General features: G+C 33.0%; 1 pseudogene; it reads right to left on the bottom strand.

The window, feature by feature from the left end:
• Positions 1-6,168: 6,168 nt before the first annotated feature.
• Positions 6,169-6,268, bottom strand: LOC122128272 (annotated as a pseudogene).
• Between the last annotated feature and the right edge of the window lie 1,310 nt (positions 6,269-7,578).

Below are 7,578 nucleotides of genomic sequence, written 5' to 3'. Positions count from 1 at the left end.
ATATTCAATGCAGATAGTATGAAACTAGAAAAAATTAAAGTGTGGTGAGGTTTAGAAGAGTAGGGAAAAGTTATATAAAGATCCATTATACTTAAAAACATGATTTATTTAATGGTAATTCCCTTGTACAATTAGTTAAGATAATAAAAATATAATTAAAAACAATGGAGACATCTGATCTTAAACTGTGTTCTCTTAAACCATCAGTCAATATAATAGTTTCCTCCTCAGAAATTTTCTTTGAAGGTGTTTTCCTCATAGTTACAGAAAAATAATCAATGCAATGAATACCAATACATCACATTGCACATCATAAAGAGACACAATAAAAATCACAGTAAAAATGTTAGAATTCACCACATGAGAAAATAACAGGTAGAATTTTCCAAATGTTAATTGATTGTTTTTCCAAGTACTTTACCTATGATATCTAATTTAATCCTCACAATAATTCCATAAAGTGAAACTACTTGGATTTCTAATTCTCAGATGATGATATTGAAGTCTTCAGAGTTGTAATTACTAGTACAACATTGCACACATGGTAAGTGTTAGCCTGAGGTCCATCTCCGACTCTATCAATTAACCTCATTCTATTTTACGACTAAAATACCAGTACTTAGTCTACAAATTCTAGGTAAAATTCCCAGAATTATTGTGTACACTCATAATATTTCACTTTATCTTTGTTAGAAAATAGGGAACTGTAATATGAAAACACAAAGTTCATAATCAATGCATTTACCTCCCTGGTGAAAGGAAGTGCTAAAGTATAACATTCTTGATTTCTTGGTCAAAATATCAGAAATGATATTCTATCCCTTCACTCAAAACTGCACTGCCTGGGGACCCTATCGCTGTTTAACACTGTCTTACTGAAAGAATGACCTCCCCAATTCCTGATGGAAACAAACTGCAGGTCTTATGGACTAATCATTTCCACATTGTAGCTCAACTAAGTTGTTTACCATTAGACGTATTTTGATTGCTTTTTATACTCAACATTTTGTGAGAAAGGTACTACTTTAAAATGCTATTAAAGCAAGACTGATATAAAAATCACCTTTGACCCTAGATAAATATTTTACCTTTCATGTACCCAAAAATGCAGTCTGACCTATCATTAATGTTAGGAATGAGAGGATAAAAAATCATAGACAACAAGACCTAAGCATGAATTAAAGCCTCTCCAACTTGTGAATACAATTTTTTTAAAAAGACATGAAGAGCTGGGAAGGTGGCGTAGTGGTAGAGCGCTTGCCTTGCATGCATGAAGCCCTGGGTTTGATTCCTCAGGACCACATAAGCAAAAAGACAAAGCCGCAAATGACTCTGTGGCTCAAGAGGAAGAGCGCTAGCCTTGAGCTGAAGAGCTGAGGGACAGTGCCCAGGCCCATAGTTGAGGCCCGACTACCAGACTCCCCCCCCCCAAAAAAAAAGACATCAATGCTACTACATTTGTTCAAACTTTCTTATGATACTAAACATTCAATTGTAAACTGTTAACACTTGAAAATAACTCATTTTCTTGGGAGTAGAAAACAAAACATAAGATTAATCCTAATCATTTTCAAAGACCTTTATTTATATTACAAATTCACTCTTATAACTACAAAGATTCTAAAAATAACTGAAACATAGTGTCACAAAGCACATAATTTAACTTCATCATGTTCATTCAAAGGACTGTGCTAATAGAAAACAAATTTACACTAATAATTAGCTCACCCAATTCACTTCCATTCTTTTATTCTATATTTTTAGTTTCATAAAAACTGACTTTTCATAAAATGATGCATAAAAAAGCCTGTATTCCCACTTACATTTTCAGATTTTAACAATGTTTATTCCAGAAATGTCTTTAGTTGTATACTCAATGAACAGAAATAACACTAAAATATTCAAAGGGTTTTCAGAAATTGCAAGACTCGCTCTGGGATGTTATTTATATTGGAAAAGATATTCAAAAAGCCTCATTTATTAAAGTTGTGATAGTTACTCCCACAAAAGAACTATTAATGAAAAAAACTTTGTATGTAAAATACAACTTCAAATCATCCAGAATCTGGAGGTGACACATGCTTTTTGTTTGTTTTTGCAATGAATATCTAACAAACATATCCACAATGTTGATTTTCAATCAATATGATGGGATATTCAAACCTAAAAAATACGGTGTTTATTATCTTAGTCTGAATAGATACGATCTTACAAAGAAAGTTATTTTCAACAGAAATCCGGAAAGAGTTTATCCACCTTGATTTTCACAGGAATAACCAGAGAGTAATACCTGTTTGGTCAAGTTGGTCAAAATCACTCCATGAGTATATCTTAAAATATATAGAATTTAAGAGGTCAAATACATATTTTGTACTAACAGTCATCTTACAGCAATAACTTACTACCTAATTATACGTGTATCTTTTTGCCTAACATATACTAAGTACTGAAAGTGATCTCTTTTATCTAACTTAATGGTATAAATGCTTTGATTATGATGATGCTATTATTTGACAAATAAAATGTACAGAAGTGCGGTTCCACTGAAATGACAGGATGGAACACTGATAAATAACAACATTGCAACACAGCTCTTTTCAGACTCACTCTGATCACATTGGCAAGCAACATTGCAACCACACACAAACACACACACACACACACCCATGTGGGCACATGTACACACACATACATGCATGCCAAATTCAGGGTTTATTGTACAAAATAGTTCAAATAAAATATTAATGATTAGGAAAAATGATAATTTGCCTTTTTACAAAATAATACATAATCCAGTCACCACTGTTGTTACATTTGACCTGTCTCTCCACATGTAACCATTGAATTTATTTTTAGTTCATTCACTCATTCATTCATTCATTAGTTTAATGCTAATATTAGAGATTGAACTCAGGACCTGGCTCTGTCCCAGAATTTGTTATTTTTTTTTTTGTTTTAGTTTTCTCAAGGCTAGCATTTTACTGTTTATACTAAGCTCCATTTCAAGCTTTTGTGGTTACTTTCAAATTATAATCTAATGAACTTTTTTTTTTCTTGGTCTGGTTTCAAAGCACAATCATCAGATTTCATCTTTCTGATTAGGTAGGATTAAAGACCTGAACCACCCAGGTGACTCCTATTTTTCCAACACTTATGTAATGCACATACTTAGATAGTAATTTAAAACTGAGAGCACAGAAGCAAAATGTACAGTGATGATATTGTCTTGTCAGAAATTCAAGTTAGTAATGTAAATTTCTTCTTAAGTCTATACACAAAAAATACTTAAGAAATATGATGATGTGTGTGTATATGTGTGTATATGTGTGTGTTTGTGTGTGTGTGTGCTGTTGCAATATGTTCCACATATAAACACTGTGCAGGGGTGTCCAGCCATTCACAGTTATTGCATGAATATCTGCCTTGAGATACCAACTCATAGACAATGTCTAGGTGTCCACTCTAGGCTTCCCGATGAAGGGGCGTATACTCATCCTCATCCCTAGTATTCATATGAGTGGACTTTTCGGAAAGTAGTCTCCGCACTGTAGTAAGCTGCAAGGCAAACACTCTAACACTGAGGCACATTGCCAGCCCAAGTATTAAGATTCTTGTCTGTAATTTGGTCAAAGCTATGTCTCTTTATGTAGGCGACTAAAAATGTATTTACTAATTTCAAGTAAATACATAAATTCTATTTCCATCTCTTTTAAAAAGTAAAAAAAAAATTGTTTGCTCTGTAAATTGATTAGAAGCATGGATTTTGCGGCTAGCTAGGTCATTGCACATCTGTATCTCTTTTCCTCTCTCTCTTTCATGGTTCTCATAGACAATATGGTTGTTCCATAATTATTCTAATTTATTTTGCTTTTATATTTTTGGTTGCATCATTTCACTTTCTGCTCTGCCATTTCCCAAAACAGCACCACATAAACAGAAAAATCCAGAAGTGGTGCTGTGGCTCAAATGGTAGAGCACTTGCCTTGATTTGAAGAGCTCAAGGACAGTGTCCAGGCCCAGAGTTCAGGCCCCAAAACTAATTTTTAAAAAAAGAATCTAAATACTTGATAATTCTAACAGATCTGACTGAAATCAGTTGAATCACACTTTTCCTGTACAATGAAGGAATAGGTCCAGGCTAGGAAACAGCTAGAGAAGGCAGGCAGATTGTAGAAGATTGTATCTGTGACAAAACTTTGTGGAAAATGGAATCCAGGATTACTTACTGGTAATTCATTTCTACTTGAAGCATGATTCTGAACTATTGCTTGCTGATTCTGAACTATTGCTTTGATCATTATAATCTCCAAGTAGAAAAAGTGAAAATTAATTGATAGCAAAGGATTACTAATATATTTTGACTTCTCATTAAGCATCTTCAATCATCAAAATCACCTGAAGACAATAGAAAGGCCTATTTTTAGATGAAAACAAGTGTCTTTAAAAATAACAAGAATTTAGGTAGTCATACAAAGGACTTCTATTTTACTACTGCATTATACATTTTTTCTAATGTTGAATACCAACATTAGAAAGCTACTAGAAAGCTCTTAAAGCCCATATGTTGAATAATGAGTTATCTTACACTATAATGTGGTATTTCCCAAATCATTTACATAGAAGGCATTGTTTCCTATTTTCTCATTCCCAGAATAAGCTGCACATGAAGACACCACTGGTCCTCATTTTCAGTCTGTACCTTTGAATACTGAGGAAAATCTTTCCTCTGCTCTCTATCAATTCCCTACTCCACAGTTAGAATAATTTAGAAGAGCAAAAATGGAAAAAGCGAAAATAAATCATGGTGAAAAATCATATGCAGAAAATTCACCAGATTTTTCTGACCAGTTCAACCAATGTGAACTATTGGTGAAATACATTGACATCTCATTCCCACTGGCACTCAAAGTCTCTTGTTAGGTAACTCTGACGAAGACAAGGAACAAAAGAAAAAAGTGAGGAATGGTATCAATTACAAGAAAAAAATGGAGTAGGATCCAAGCAAATTTCTTCTTTGGGATGCCGAAATTAATCGCCTTACTATGGTGTGGAGACTACTTTCCAAATAGGCCACCCAATTGAATACTTGTGATGAGGATGAGTATACCCCTCTTCATCAGGAAGCCTAGAGTGGTCACTTAGACATTGTCCATGAGTTGGTAGCTCAAGGCAGATATTCATGCAGTAGCTCTGAATGGCTGGACACCCCTGCACAGTGCTTACATGTGGAATAAAACCAGAGTGGCTTTTTTCTTACTTCATCATGATGCAGATACCAATCCCCAAACTAAAGGCCTCTTGACCCCCTTGCATATTACTGCTAGGAATAGAAATAGCAAAGATACCATGTATGTACTTCTGTTGAACCACTATATCAAACCAGGTCTGAAGAACAACTTGGAAGAAACTGCACTTGATATTGCCAAAAGGATAAGTATGTATCACTACCTCTTTGAAGTTGTGGAAGGCTGTACAAATTGTTCTCCTAAGTGGTAATGGTTTGAATAAGTTTCTTAAATTTCAAAAATGCCAGTCCATCCTTTGTGTCCTTACAAATTTTTTTTCACAATACAAAGCAACAGCAATATCTTACTTTAAAAATTCATTGATTCCATGGTATTCTTCCAAGTGAATTGCCTGACTTTGTTGTCAAAATGTATTCGTTGTTTTTATACATCTATAATGATTTCAGCAGAGTTTGTGATTTTTTTTAAATCAGAAATAATTTTAACTTATCTGTTGAAATGAATAGTATAGACACTAAAGATGTTCCTGGTGCTTTTTTGAAAATAGTATATCTATGTTTGTATAATGTCCATAATCTATTTCATTCGCTCCTAGGTATAATAATTTGAATTCTACATTGTTATATAATGTATAGGTTCATTAATAAATGTGTCCTATCAGATTGCATTCCACATAGAAGAAGTTTAAGATTCCTTTTTTTCCTGGGCCTAATATTACTTTATTTCTTTTGGATAAAATGACATTGTTATCTAATTTCAAGTTTTGTAAATGTTATGCAATGTAAAGGCTTTTTGAAGGTGAAGATTTAATACAATGATGTAAAACTAACCTTTAGTTCTATGAATTACATGTATTGTTACACCTGTATTTTTGTAATCAACTTTTTAATAACTGTTTTTCATTTCTTGCATCAGAAGAATGAAAAATAAGGAATACTTCACAAATTTTCCTATCATCCTTGTGCAAGTGCCATGTTAATCTCTGTATTGTTGTAATTTGTGTAGACCTGCTGCTGAAGCATGTAGAATCCTCTAAATTTAAGTACTTAATGATGCAATCTTTATACAGGTATATATTCATGGATGCCTATTTGTAACAAGGAACCCTTATTGTTCCTAAAAATGCTATTGATCTTATTTCTCTAAAATTCTGTATATAGTGAAAAAAAAACTGATATCGTTTGGTCGATTGTTCACATTTACAATTTTTTTGTCAATGACTATTTTTCGTTTTCATGTTAAATTTGATCATACTTTGTAGCCGTTACAGCTAATTCCAAAAGTGATGGCTTTTCAAGGACTTATTTATCAACTGAGTTAGCTTTGTGGAGCTAATGGATTCATAGTAAGCCTTGCTTAAGAGGTACTTCTAAATTTCTGCAGCTTAAAATTTCTCAAATGAAGTCTTGCTGGGACAAATGTCTGCCTGAACCTTTACCCTTCTTCCATGTAGGAACATACCAACCACAATATCTTACCCTGACAGCATAGATTGTCTTACTGAAACAAAACTAATCTTACTTACAAGGGATCATAGAGAGATGAACCGTTTAGACCGAATTGTTCAGAATGGAAGGTATTTTATCAAAATATAATTGTTTATAATACTTATCATTTGAAAAGTAGCTAAAGCCAAGAAGGTGAAAAAATTGTTCATATGCATGATTACCTACTGTCCTGGCCTGTCTATCATCCAACTAGGCAGGAACTTACACTACTGACTTTCTATCACCAAATATTTCCATAGCTCCTGGAGCAGTCCATATGTTTCTCCTAGATATTAGGCCTTAAATTGGTAATGCTTTAATCACAGTGTTTCCTCTTGGCTCTAGGCTGTAAATCTACAAATGGTAAAGCTTTAAGTCTAACTCTACCAAAAGCTAAGTTAGAGATAATGGAATAATACTTTAAAACAGAGTTGCCTTTGATTCCCTAACCACAACACAACAATGCAAAACAATTTTTATATTATATATACTTATATACTTTATATTTATATGTGCTGATTTTAAATTTCACACAGTGAATCTTACTAGAATTGATAATTTGACAAATATATTGACATTTATTCCCATAAATGGATTGGAATATAAATAATTAGGTTTAGAATATATATTAGAATATAAAAAGTATCAATGCAATGTCTTTGTATAAACTTGTGATACCTTCTAAGTGTTCGTAGTCTTCTGAATTCACATGGTAAAATAACAGTATTTTTTTCTGCTAATCTATAAGGGATTTTACTCTGATGCTCTGTTTATTGTTTTAACTCGCTGGTCCCAAAGTGTTTTAATCCATATTTCTGAAGCATTCTTACTGATTATACACAAAT

The sequence above is a fragment of the Dipodomys spectabilis genome, unplaced genomic scaffold (assembly GCF_019054845.1).
Source record: "Dipodomys spectabilis isolate Male_0828 unplaced genomic scaffold, ASM1905484v1 ptg000327l, whole genome shotgun sequence".
In the NCBI taxonomy this organism is placed as follows: domain Eukaryota; kingdom Metazoa; phylum Chordata; class Mammalia; order Rodentia; family Heteromyidae; genus Dipodomys; species Dipodomys spectabilis.
The sequence above is the reverse complement of the archived record's forward strand: the minus strand, read 5'-3'. Positions and strand labels throughout refer to the sequence as shown.